Source organism: Myotis myotis, unplaced genomic scaffold (assembly GCF_014108235.1).
Source record: "Myotis myotis isolate mMyoMyo1 unplaced genomic scaffold, mMyoMyo1.p scaffold_m19_p_1, whole genome shotgun sequence".
Taxonomy (NCBI): Eukaryota; Metazoa; Chordata; class Mammalia; order Chiroptera; family Vespertilionidae; genus Myotis; species Myotis myotis.
This window is the reverse complement of record NW_023416313.1, coordinates 158020937-158035307: the sequence shown is the minus strand read 5'-3', so window position 1 is coordinate 158035307 and position 14371 is coordinate 158020937. Positions and strand designations below refer to the sequence as shown.

General features: G+C 46.8%; 1 long non-coding RNA gene across 1 annotated transcript; it reads left to right on the top strand.

Moving 5' to 3' along the window:
• Positions 1 to 780: 780 nt before the first annotated feature.
• On the top strand, positions 781 to 3594 carry LOC118664463. The gene is made up of 3 exons (XR_004970322.1): positions 781 to 1069; positions 1449 to 1572; positions 3509 to 3594. It is a non-coding gene; the product is annotated as an uncharacterized LOC118664463 (long non-coding RNA).
• Positions 3595 to 14371: the final 10777 nt, after the last annotated feature.

Here is a 14371-nt window from a genome sequence, read left to right as displayed (position 1 = left end):
CTAAATGAACAGATATCTGTATCACCCATGAGACTGTGGTATCTGTTGAAACCTTTCCCCTCAGACTTGAAGAATTCCTAGTAGTTGTTGTGAAATAATCTTTTTAAGTCTTAATCTGCTCTCGGTGGTTTTCAATAAGATAAGAACATTTCTTTCCTAGCTTCATTTCAGCATTTACTGAGTCTACTGCATCCTTGGCAATGCTTTAAGAATGTTCTGGACATTATTATTTTGTTAGTCCTCAGAGCACCCTGTGTGGTTGGCATTAATACCTGTACTTGTCAGGTGAGGAAGCTGGAGTTCAGAGAGATTAAGTGACTTGTCCAAGGATCTAGATAATAGTTATGAATTTGATCCCATGTGTGTCTAACACCAAATGTTTTCTAATTTTTATTACTGTACTTCTGGTACTTAAGATCTCTATAGCTAGCATGAAGTAATGTGCTCTAACGGGAGGGGAAGAGCAATCATAGAGAGTGAGCTATTGATACTCATGCTAGAAACACAGAAACCGGAAACACCCAGGAGACCACTGCTCTCTCCTGTTGGCACATGCATGCCGCACGTCTGTTCAAGCAACCAGCTCAGCAGGGAACTCCAACTTTGTCTGCAAGAGGCTGGTGAAGTTTCATATTTGCATATCTCTCAGACCTTATTTTACTTTTCACATAAGCATCCTATGCTGATTTCAACAAAGGGAGCTACACCAGTTTATTCTGGCCATTGTACTTATAGTCACATGGTTCTTCAAACATGTATTTTTTGTTCTATATACAGACCCCTTGAAGGGCTAATGGACATTGTCTGCCTGCTCTCCAGGAAAAGGCACACACCGATTTTGTGTATTATCTTGGAATCTCAATACTCCAAATTGTGTAGAATACAAGCTAAGTGCCCGTAGTCTGTCTGGAAAGTCTCAGAAAGCATTGGTTTCATATCGACTGGACATCAAGCTGAATGGATGACAGAGCACTGGAAATGAGTTCGTAAAGAATATACTTTATTAAAGAACCATGGAATCGTGAAGTGAATGGATCCTCAGCTCTCATCTAACCATTTCAAGCATTAGGTGGGTATTAGATTAGGTGAATCTTTAGGACTTCTATGTAGTTGTTCCCAGTTTTAAAGTCCTGTGAAAATGCTAGGTAATAACGTTTTTCTGCTGTATGTGCTACATGTGAGTTTTCTGTGTATTTGTCCAGTGTGACCCCTTACTCACCTCCATGGTGGTTAGCCATTGTTTGAACTAGGATGGGACTTCTGAATGAGAGCGTTCAGTCATCCTACACAATCCACAGCTCTTTGAATCACTCTACAATTGTAGTGGCACTGGTTGCTAGTTTCCTTGCTTAAAATTAATGACGGCATTTTCTAGTATTTCAAAGTAAGTTGTTATGAATTTAGCAGAAGCTCTGGAAAATTATTCAACTGCTTTGTTTTTACTGCAGTAAAAAGAATGGATGAATCAGACCCACTCACGTGCGAATCTACACTGCTTCCATATGTGTCTTGACAGCATGCAACTACATGGACAAACTATTGAAACTCGTGGGTCTGACATGTACACCACAGGTGAAACTGGTCTCTCTTAAGCATGGGATTCTACATGGGTATTATTTTTATTTCACTTAATCCTCATATCCTCAAATCAATATTAAGAGATTGCTAGTGTCTTTTGACAAATGAGGACCCTGTGACTTGAGAAGTTAAGTAACTTACCAAAGATCCCACACCAATGAACGGCAGAAGCAGAATTCAAGCTCCGTTGTCTGGTCCAAGCTTCTGCTCTGTCACTAGGTTGTGCTACCAAGAAGCACAGACACCCCCCATTTGCAGCCTAATGGAAAGCCAGGCAACCAGGGCCCACTGTACAGGCTCAGTTTAATTCAAGGCTCTGCCTCTGACTAGCTGTGTGACCATGGGCATGCCACCTAACCTTTCTGTGCTTGTTTCCTCTGCTGCAAAAATGAGGCTCCTAATAGTACCCACTTAATAGGGTGGCTGTGAGAATAAATGAGTGAATATATATAACTGCTTAGAACAGAACCAGGCTGTTATGCAAAGTGCTGAGGTTCCAGAAAACCTCAGCGTAATGTTCTTGGATTCCAAACAACTCAGAGGACTGTGAAAGACGTGAGTTATGAGTTTACTAGAGGCCCGGTGCACAAAATTCATTCACTGGGTCGGGGGGGGGGGGGATGTCCCTCAGCCCAGCCTGCACTCTCTCCAATCTGGGACCCCTCAGGGGATGTCTGACTGCCAATCCACAGGGATTGGGCCTAAACTGGCAGTTGGATATCCCTCTCACAATCCAGGACTGCTGGCTCCTAACTGCTCGCCTGCCTGCCTGCCTGATTGCCCCTAACCGCTTCTGCCTGCCAGCTTGATCACCCCCTAACCGCTCTCCTGCCAGACTGATTAACACTTAACTGCTTCCCTGCCAGCCCAATTGCCTCCAACTGCCCTCCCCTGCCAGCCTTATCTCACCCCCAGTTGCCCTCCTCTGCTGGCCTGATCTCACCCCCAACTGCCTCCCCTGCCAGCCTGGTCACCCCCAACTACCCTCCCCTGCCAGCCTGATGGTCCCCAACTGCCCTCCCCTGCAGGCCCGATCTCACCCCCAACTACCCTCCTCTGCCGACCAATTTGGTTCTGATTGGTCGGTTTCTATGCCAGTCAGTGTCAAAAGCTTCGCCTCCTAGGCAGCCATTGGCTCCTCACAGTTGACCCAGATTTGGTTCTGATTGGTTGGTTTCTATGCCAGGCAGCATCTCTGGGTCTATCAACGGGACCTGATCAGAAAGGCAGGGCTGATCAGTAGCCTTGGTGGAGGCCTGGAGAGAAATGGAGGCACGGCTGCTGACCAGGCCCAGAACTAAAGAGAGAGGAAAGTGCTGATCAACAGCTGCCACAGAGGCTATGGATCAGACCCTGCTTCTCTCTTCAAGACTCTCTCTGGGCCTGACTTGCAGCCCCCTCAGCAGTCAGTGCTGGGTCACCATGCCTGCAGCCATAGCAGTCAGTGCTGGGTTACCACGGCAACCCAGTGCTGACTGTAGGACTGACTTCTGGTTGGTCAAGCCTCCTGGTCATTGTGGATGTGATGGACCCAGGGTTTTTATATATTAGGATTAGGCTGCACGTGGGCACTGGTGGTGGCCGCCCCACTGGCAGCCACCAATGAAGTTGAACCACTGCTAAGTCCCATCCGGCCTGTGGATGGGGGTGGCTGGTGTTATTGTTTTGACACCTTTCTTGACTAAGGAGCTGGCCAGGCTCCCAAGGTCTCACAGTCCACTTACTGATGGCCTTCGCTATATTTCCCACAGGGTGGGAGGGGGAGTTGGGGCATGGGAAGGGGCCTATCGTCCCACTTACCATATACAGGCACACAAGTCCCTCGGACATATTAGCTATTTATTATCTGAAGTTCTTTGCCTACATCCTCTGAGCTTCTAGGCCCATTTTTCTAGGGTAAGAACATAAGGGAACACATTTTGTTCTTTAGGACTATCAACTTCTAAGGGAGCTGTGGCCTACTTAATCACAAACTTGTTTCTTGAATGCAGGATTTCTGAAAAACTATTTTGGAGGTAAATTTTCTTCCCCACTTGTGTTTCATTTTGACAATTAAATAAAAGCAAAATCATCTTGCTTTTCATTATTTTTGCCAGCTGATGACAGGGGTTGGTGACAGGGAGGAACAGCCTTTTATTTATTTACTAGAGGCCTGGTATGGGGGGTGGGGGTGGGGAGGATTGAGGGGCACGCAGGAGGTTGGTGGGCCAGCCTGCCCCCAGTCATGGGGGAGGCTGATCTAGAGCGAGGGGCCATGGGTGGTCAAACTCCCAGCTGGGGACAATTTGTATATTAGGATTTTATTACATAGGATTTTTAAAATAATCTGAAACCTATATAATTTTATTAACCAATGTCACCCTGGTTAATTCAAGAAATTTAAAAAAATCAATTTCAAAAACCCTGTGGTTACTTTTCAGCTTCTGATGTAGATGGTCTACATTTATTCCAGGACCACTGGGTAGTCTGTCATCTCTTCTGATCCCTGGACTCTGAGTTCCTGAGAACAAGGGCAACGTTAGCTTTTCTCTGTAAGTCCCCTGCCTGGTCAGAACTGGCAGGTAGTGGGCAATCAAGAAATGGTTGTGGAACAAGTTAATGAATGAGTTAACCCACATTCAGGGCTTCCCAAATGTGTTCTTCCTGAGGGGACATGAGCTGCTTTAGTCAAGTGGAGACTGGTCCTGTGATTGCTTAGCATTTGGGTTCTTCGCCAAAAGCAAGAATTCTGACAAAGGCAGAACGTCAATATCTGTCTCACACCTTCCTCAGCTCATTGCCAGTGAGTCATGGAAGAAGCCTAGAGGGTCAGTCTGGGGGAAGTGCCCCCCTTACCTCTTAACTCTGGTGTGGATCGTCTGCTCGGTGGGCCCCGGAGCTGTTTCTCTCCACACACCCCCTTACCCCCCAACCACCTATCTAGTGTCACTACATGATCATGGTGGCCAGCTGCATTGCCTTCTATTCTGTTATATCAGCATGGCTCACTTTTCTCTTGAAAAATGTTGTCTAAAACAATTGCTAACTGGCGTGGGTTTAGAAGGGCCCTGGACCAGATTAAGTTAATGCTGTTACTATCTTATTTATATTACCTTCTTGTGGGTGGTTATTTAGTTTAGGCTTTCTCTGAGGAAGGAATGGCTAAATTGTCTGAAAGGAATGTTCTGTTTCTCAAATAGGAATTCCATGGTCACAGCTTATCTCAGTGAGAATCATATATTTGTGATGACATGAGCCAGGTTCTCATACTATGTAATTTTGTTGGAATTCACCATTCCTCCAGTAACTTAATGCTGATCTCATGTTTCTTCCAATGATGATACCCTACAGTGTCCCTCTGAGCCTGGATGTTGGATGAGAGAAGCTCAATCTGGCTGAACAGTCTAGGAGGAAAGTTTGTGAGTGGAGAAGGCCCCACCCAGATTTGGAAAAAGTAGGGATGTGTTTTTAGAATGAGATAGAAAAAGTTCCCAAATATTATAGATTGAGTTCACTTACCCATTTGGACTGTGTTTATTTATATTAAATGCCAATCAATAGGAGTTTGAATGCCCATCCCATGGGGGCTCCTAGCTGATTCATAGGCACGCAATTGGGAACCTCTGATCTGTTAGATGCTCATTTTACAGATGAAGAAGCCAAGAGGAATAGAACTTGTTCAAAGTCACATGGTCAGTAAGTGTCAGAGCAAGAATTTGAATCCAACTCCTGTAGCTCTGGGGTCCCTTTGCCCAGCCCCTGCCCTGAGAAGCCTGCAGCCCCTCCCCTACCACGTGGCTCTCTTACCACTGACTGCTCTGAAGTTCATGAAGCAGATCAGATAGAAGCCACTGACATCTGGCACGTGTTTTCCGCAGGAGCCCATCCCCTCAGTTCCACTCAGGATTAGGTGCTTCTTGGCGGGAGGAAGGCCAGTCTGTTATGATTCCGCCCTTTTCATTAGTCATCTCCTCGACCTCTCTCCCTTTCCCAGGACCCTGGGCCTCAGGGCCGTCCACATTGATTAGTGTGAGCAGCCGAGTCCAGCTGACTTCGATGCTGGTCCCGAGCCCAGGCCTCGTCCAGGCAGAGGGAAAAGAGAACTTGGCCGGAGGAGGTGTGGGGATTTGAACACAGTGTGAGCTGGGAAGACTACTGCAGTCCAACCACACACCAGGAAATTGCACTAAAGACAACAGAGCAGCTACACCCAGGTCAAGTGATGGGAGCGGCAGGACTCCCCACCACGGCTTTCCCGACCGGAGTTGCCAGACAGCATCAGGAGACCTGGGTTCAATATCGACATAGAACATCCCAGCACCTGTGGGTGGTGGTGGGCAGGTGGCTGGAATATGGAGGCCAGAAAGATCGTCCTTCGGGTGGAATAAGTGATGCCAAGTGTGGTGACTGGGTTCCTGTCTGGCCCCACAGGCCCAGAGAGGACAGTCCCAGGCCACCGGCAGCCTGAGCTGAGGGCTCTGCCACCCTTGTCCTTGGGAGGGGACTTCTCACCTCCAGCTGGGGTCTCCGGGCACAGAAGCTGTCTTAGGTAACAGGGCTTTTGATTTTTAAAAGGAAAGATGGCCCCCAACTTCAAAAGAGAAAAGTTTTAGATTTGGTTTCATTTAAAAAATAACGTTAAGTTTCAAAAGTGGCTCAGGCACAGACTACACTGGTGCTTTTCTAGGAATTCTGACTGCTCATGTTATGAGTTTCAGATTTGTTCACGGTTCACAATCTAAATGTGTGAGCAATAATGGTGATGGAAAGAATGTTAGTGATGCTTGTGCCAGGTATTTTATGCGAATCCCCACAAAAATCTAGGCCCCTAGATTCTAGGGAAAAAGCCCTTCACCCTGATCACCCTGACAAAAGTGTAATTGTACTGATGGAGACACCGGGAGTGGGAGGTGGTGAGGGATTCCCCGTGCCAGAGGGGCAGGGCTGGGCGGGAAAGCCAAGCCTGTTGGACCAGGGGGCTCTTTTCAGGACTCACAGTGCCCCTCGCTCAGCCACTCAGCATTCCACCATTCGCCTCAAATACCTTTTAGGAGGAGGAAGGGTATACATAAAATAATACAGCGTCAATATATGGATTCAAAATTGTTACAGTTGCATCATACCCCGCAGTCTTAATGTGTTTTTATTTTATTTATCTCATTTATTCGCTCCAACATAGTCACCGTATCTCTAGATTATAGAATGAAGGACCTTGTTACAGGAAGCTCAGGAGGTGACTTGCTGAGGCCACACCAACAGCAGGAGGCAGAGAACAGACTCAGCTCTCACCACCAGCTCTCGGTTCTACGTCTCTCTTCACTACCTCAGACCGTCCTTCCCTGTGACAAGCCCTATGGGGTAAGTTGCAAAGAGGGACCCACTTCTCTAGGTTTGTGCCCTTTGCTACGTGACTGTGTGGATCTCCCATCAAGAGGTGGAGCCTCTCGCTGAATCCAGCTGACCTTGGGACTTGCTTTGAGCAATAGAGGGTGAAGGACGTGATTGGTGATCTGGCGCTCCTGAGCCCAGACCTTAAAGAGGCCTTGCAGCTTCTCCTTTTCCTCTCGGAATCCCGCCACCGCGTAAAGAAGTCTTAGTTATCCTGCCGGGGGGACGGAGGCCACGTAGAAGAGGTGTGGGCTCCCCAGCTAACTGCCAGCCCCGAGGCCCCAGCCCTGTGCTGGGACCATCCCCGATTCTCCAGCCCCAGCCGAGCTGCCTCAGCCAGCACCACGCGGGCCCCAGAGGAGCTGCCCCTGCCAAGCCTCTCCCAGACTCCCGACCTGCGTGCACGTGCATGCAAACAACTGCCCTTATTTCAGGCATCGTGAGGTGGTTCGCGACAGAGATAGCAGATAACATAGCCATGGATAACAGGCACACATTGGCTTTGGTGCTATGAGACTGCAGATGACTAGGCTAGAAGCTCTTCCTTTAGAGCAGTGGTTCTCAACCTTGGCTGCACATGAGAATCACCTGGGAATCCTTTTAAAATCCTGATTGCTGGGCCTCATCCTCCAGAAATTCTGTTTCTTTGTTACTAATGTTGTGGCCTCACCCCATAACAAAGAAAGAATTTCCAGAGGATGAGGCCCAGCAATCAGGATTTTAAAAAGATTCCCAGGTGATTCTCATGTGCAGTCAAGGTCGAGAACCACTGCTCTAAAGCCTTCTGATCCTGAAAAACTCCAAGAAAGCCCCAGGACAGGCTCCCCCAGGGTCTCTGGCACCAGGGGCCTCGGCAGCTCTCTGGTGGCAGGCAGCCCCTTGAGGAAGAGAAGCATGTCCTGAGGGTGAGGGGCCGTCTGCAGGCGGGTATTTGGAAAATGTTCATTTGGAAGGAATTGGAAGCACTCAAAAATGTAAATGGAAAACTGCTGGGGCCCAGCCGAGCCCAGCCCTGCCCAGTCGGAGCTCAGCTATCCACACTGAGCTGAAGTGTGCTCTTCTTTTCCTGCCAATCTCACAGCCAAATAGGAGGCCCCTTGTTTTCTACCTCCAGGGAAATTCCTGGACACAGGACGCGCGGCTTTATTTGAGAATGTCATCATTTCCCAGTTATTCTGGTCTTTGGACTGTTTACCCAGTGATGGTGGGTTAGTGCTACCTCCTGCTTGGCGTGAGATGGCTTCCCACTCGGGGCCCCCTGTGCTGCGCCTCCTGGGCCTGTCCTTGGCACACGCTGAGAATGGAAACATGAAACCCTCCAGGCCTTTCCTCCACAATCCCTCTTTCAGTTTTATGCAAGCGATGGCACACACCGATGGAGGGGCAGAACAGTACCTTGCGGGGTTACAAGCTGGATGACTCTGAGCCGTCAGTATGCATCTTATTTTAAAAGGAAGTCGTTGCAGCTGTTCCAAGATGTTATCAAACCTAATTGATTCTCACACAACTGTGAACATTTCCCCCTCTCTCTATTCAGATTCACTAGTGTCAAGGTGAGTCAGTGCCCTATGACGTTGTGTTTGGGAGTGACGGATGAAAGCTGCCTTAACTCATCTTCCTGTTATATATGGATTGTTGATTTTTTCCCCCCCAGTGCCTTTCTGGGTCTATGATTAAAGGAATTGATAACTATCACAGAGGCCTATGATTAAAAGCGATGTCGTGTACACAGCTCTGGGTTTGGCAAATCCTCTGCAAGGACAGTGGCTGACTCAAACTGCTGCGGAAGCTTCCCAGGAGGATGTGTGAGCTGATCAGGGAGAGAGGGTCTCGGAGGCCCTGCTGCGCAGAGCAGAAAGGGCCAGGCTCCCAGGAGCACAGGTGCTACTTTCTGCATCTGTCTCCAAGGTTAGCTGATGAGCCCAGCTCACAAGGAGTTTAGGTGGGTGCTGGCTGTTGCACTCACGGGTCCACCTCACTTTCCGTTTATTCTGGCAAATGACTCTGCAGGAGGAGCAATGCTATGGTTATGGTGATGCTAATCATGATGACGATAGCTAGCCTCTGTGACAGTTACCAATTTATTATCACCCAGTTCCAAATGCATTGGAACATTTCTCGCTTTGGAGAGCACTGGAGGGACCCCAAGGGCCTTTCCCCCCGGTCTTGGTGTGCTATTTTTAGCTGCTCCTAAAGTATGCAGTGGACAGTAGCACCTGGACACCCACTGGTCTTCCGGCAGTGGTCCCCGGACTGGTAGCGTCTCCGCAGGAGGGAGGTTTGCTGACCCGCGGCCAAAGCTTCTCCACTCTCCGTGGGCTGCAGTCCTGCCCTCAGTGAGGTCTGAATCCCGGCTTGGAGATTCTCCTCCAAGGCTGCTCCTTCCCTGGGTGCTGCGCTATTGTGATTTGTGAGAAATATATACGTTGTCATTCAGATGATCAAAATATATTTCTCGTTTATATTTGCTCTTGGTCTACACACCTGGCTCACAGCTTCCCAAATCCTTGGGATTTCCTGAGCAGTGAGGGAAATGGAAACGTCTTTTGTTATTACATTTGGTCTTTTGTCCTCAGTTCCTGAAACTGCTTCGGAGCCTTACAGGTGAAGTGGGTGTCTTATTCATTACAAGCCCCTTCCCACCCTAACTGGGTTTATGTTAATGAGGTGACTTTTGGAAAGCACCTAAGGATGGGGGCGGTTGCCAGGGAAGGAACTCTGAATAGAGGCCTGGAACTTTTCTGTCCCACAGCTTGATTGGGGGAGAGGAGAGAGAGACTGGAAGGGGAACCAGTCTCCATGTCCAATGATTTAATCAGTCGTGCCTATGTAATGAAGCCTGTATAAAAACCCAAAGGATACGGCTCACAGAGCTTCTAGGGCAGTGATGACGAACCTATGACACACATGTCAGAGGTGACACGCGAACTCATTTTTTTGGTTGATTTTTCTTTGTTAAATGGCATTTAAATATATAAAATAAATATCAAAAATATAAATCTTTGTTTTACTATGGTTGCAAATATCAAAAAATGTCTATATGTGACACGGCACCAGAGTTAAGTTAGGGTTTTTCAAAATGCTGACACGCTGAGCTCAAAAGGTTCGCCATCACTGCTCTAGGTTGATGAATATGTGGAAATTCAGGGAGAGTCGGGGCTTGGGAACTCCATACCCTTTCCCCATACCTTGCCCTTCCATTTCTTTCATCTGGCTGAGTTATATCCTTTTATGATAAATCAGTGAGCTAGTAAGTAAAATGTTTCTCTGAGTTCTGGGAGCTGCTTTAGCAAATTAATTAAACCCCCAAGGAGGGAATTGTGGGAACCTCTGACTTATAGTTAGTGGGTCCGAAGCACAGATGTTTTGCAGTTGACATCTGAACAAGGACGGAACCTTGAACCCGTGGCATCTACCAGGTAATGCTGTCTCCAGGTAGATAGTGTCAGAACCTAGATGAATTGTAAGGCACTTAGTTGGTGTCTAAGAATGAATTGCTTGTTGGTGCAGGGGAACCACCCCCCTCCAACCCCATTAGAATTGGGTCTCAGAGCCCCTTCAGGTTCTCTCATTCATACTTAGAGTTCTCTTTTATTCTCTTTAGTACCCAATCCCCTCTAAATCTATATATAAAAGCCAAGCGACTGGAATGACTTGTTGCTATGACGCACACTGCGGCTGGCCAACCGGCCTGATGGGGGTGGGGCCAGCCAGCCAACCTCCCGTGGCCCCTCCTCCTCACCCACCTGCCCCAATTGGCCCTGATGGAGGTAGGCCGGCTGGACCCCACCCGTGCATGAATTCGTGCACTGGGCCTCTAATAGTTAATAATTCTTTATATTAAACCTTCTCTATTCATAATCTCTGTTCATATAACCATATTGTCTGGTTTCTGTCTCCTGATGAGACCCTGACTCCTACACCCTCTTACCAAATCATCTCATTTGATCCTAACAATGTCTTTATGAGGTAGGTGTGCTTATTAGTCTTATTTTAAGGAGTCATAATCTGAGGTCTAAGTGGGAGTCCTCAGATTCCAATCCGAGTTCCTGACTCCAGAGCAAATGACTTGGTGGAACATAACTTCTTTTTCTAATTTCCTGAGAAAATTCCCAAGAGTGCTGAGCCTGTCACTTTGTCAGTCTCCATTTATTTATAAAATTGGTATGCCATTTGTCCCTTTTGAGAAAAGGGTTGCAAATGGTATTTATAACTCTGTTCTGAGCCTGAGTGAGAATAAACCCCTTTCGGCTTGGTTACCAGGCCTTGCCTGGCTTATCGTGTCCTCCTTTGGGTCTGAGCCTCTAGGTCTCCCCTGGTGGCCACTCCATCTGGCCAAACAGGCAGTTGAGCCTCTGAGGGAGACTTCTGAGGAAAAGTCCTTGTGTTTTCTGCCCTCTTTGCATCCAGCCTCGGGTGAGATTGTAAGAGTTGCTGGTTTGTCCTTCCATCGGGAACAAATCCCTGGCTCACCTACAGCAGACTGGGCCTGCTGGATGGGGCTGCATAGACCCCATTTGGAGGAAGTGTGGCATTTGGAGTCCACTAATAGTGCTTTGAGGGAAGCCATGTTCCCCAGCTTTTGCTTGGGAGGGAGCTTAACTAAAAGTGATACTGTTATAATGAACCTGGTTATTAATGAACAGAAAAGGAGCAAAGGGAAGGAGAAATATTATGGGCATGCCATTTGTACAGCTTTTCCAGGAAGTTGCAATTTAGACACATGCCCAGTGAAGTCTGGGTGACATAGGGAAGGTACTTGTTGGCCAGTCACACCTGAGAACAGGTCATTGGCTAGAGTAGGCGTGGCCACTGCAAGCCTGGGGAGATTCGAGAGACTTAAGCTCCTAAACAAAGGAGTTTGCTCTCTTGTCTTTTGGTTTGCATGGGACTCTTGGGACTCTTGTGCAGGGGGCACACTCGCTTGGCCATAGCCACGTGGTCCCCACACACAGTGGACTGATGGACCGCAACCAGCCTGGTGCTATGCTGGACCCAGCTGCAACATGGAATGGAAACTCTGGACGCTGGCTGTGCTTTTAGCTCTGCTGAATCCCCACCTGCACCTCTTTCAGGGCTGGGTTAAGGGAAATGGGGCTTTGCAAACCCAGGAATATAATTCCGTGCAAATAAAAATCACTCATCCTCCCGTGCGAGTCTCAGAAAAATTTTTTTCTCGAGATATAATAAGGACCCCCTTCCCACTAGCAAAGGAGAAAGACCATCCACACATTTCTCCAATAACAAAAGGAAATGTGAATATGGCTGAGGGTATTGGTTAAATCCAATCTTTTGATGAAACAGATTGATTTTATTTTCCAAAAAAAAAAAAAAATGAGTTTCTTTTGGAAGAAATAAGAACAAGAGGTTTATTTTCTCTCTGGGGAGACATTTGGAAGCTCTGTGTCTGGAGAAGAAGGGGAGCTTGAAATGTTGTAGGGCTAACGTCATCAAATACTTGGTACCCTGTAACGTGAAATTTGAAAATGCGCTGGGTTTGTCTTTGGATCACACCGAGAGGCGCAGGCTCTTCCTCCTTACTGCGTGGTCTCTGGCAACCAGGCTCCTGGGTGAAAATCCCGCCAGTGCACAAACGTGGTGCTTGCGTGTTAGGAGCCTGTCTGACTGCACTGCGACCCATGACTGGCTTTCAGGAGCAGCAAGAGACCTAGCCTTAAATTCCTGCCTTGTCACCTACTGACTACACAATTTCAGATGAATAATTTCAAGTCTTTGATTGTTGGCTTCCTCAAGTACAACAATAATACTTGCCCTCAAAAGTTGCTGTGGGCACCCTGGAAGGTGTGCTCAGTGGTTAGAGCGTCAGCCCTCAGCCTGAAGGGTCACGGAGTGATTCCCATCAAGGGCACATACCTGGGTTACAGGTTCCTTCCCTGGCCCTAGTTGGGGTTCATGTAGGAGGCAACCAATCGATGTCTCTCTCTCTCTCTCTCCTTCTCTCTTTCTATCCCTCTCCCTCTCTCTCCCCTCGTTCCTACTCTTCCTAAAATCAATGGGAAAAAATATCCCTGGGTGAGGATTAACAACAACAAAAAGTTGTTGTAGGTGATAAGTGAGAAGATGGAAATTGTGGGGCAGGGACATGGTAGCTGTTCAACCAGCATTGGTTTCCTTCTCTGGGCTCTCTCTTTATGTGAGCTTGTCTGAAGTTAGACTTGAAAATGGCATTCAGTGTAGGGCTCTGTGAGCTATGTTTCCTAATTAAACAAGTATAAAGTGTGGATACCTTTGTGTCATCAAAAAAGAAATGTTGGATTTAGCCATCAGGATGAGGCAAAGTGCACTAACTTCAGTCACACAGCTATCTATTCATGTTCTGGCCCTGCTGCTCGTAGTTCCTCAATAAAGAGTAACTATTTTTTCCTCTAATAAAAAATCCCTTTGCCACTGTAGAAACACTCAGTAATTAACCTTTAGGAAGACAGTACCCAAGTTTTCCACTACTCAGTTGACTAACCAGTAGACTGTGTTGCTGTTTATGCATTCATTTAACAAATGCACATGTCTATGAAACATTGACTCTATTATTTTTTACATAATGCTAATAAAGGTATTTTGTTGTTTTAAAGGTGGTTTTAAATATTTACTGTGTGCCAAGCATGACATTAACAATCTTACATAGTTTACTTTTATTATATTATGACCACCATCACATACTGTCTGCTGGGAGGTATATCAGATTGGCTCTGACTTTCAAAAGCATATTTATAATATTATCATTTATTAAACACTTGTATGTGTAAACACAGTGTCAAACAATTTTCATACATTCTAGTGAGGTGGCAGCAATCCACCTCCCCCAACCATTTTCCTCCACTTTATAGCATATTCTGACCACATTGTGATACTTCCCAATGCTTGAAATTCATCACTTCTCACCTCAGGGACTTTGCACTTGCTGTTCCATCTGCCCATGTGTCTGCACTGCTGTGTCCTTCACACCATGCAGACTTCCGGCCCACTGTCACCTTTCCAGTGAGCTCTTCTCTGACCACATCAAGTCAAGTGGCTGCCACTCCCACAGCAAGCTCTTCTCTACCTTGTCACCTGTGTGTAAATGATCATTTTAGTCTGTTTTTTTTTTTTTTTTTTTGTCTTGGTACACTTTTATTTTTTGACGTTCAATATTATTTTAAAGTAGTTTTAGGTGTATAGCATACTGCTTAGACAATTCTGTAATTTAGAAAGTGGGCTGACCAATAATTTAAGTACCAACCTGGAACCACACACAGTTATACAATATTATTGAGACTATATTCCCTATGTTGAACTTTACATCCCTGTAGTTAGTATGTTTTTAAAAAACAGATTTAATTTACAAAAAACCCCACGAAGGTTTTCAAAGAGGCCCTACCTGCAGTTTGCTATCCCTAATGCATAAAAGCTGGGAATATCCTTTAAAAAG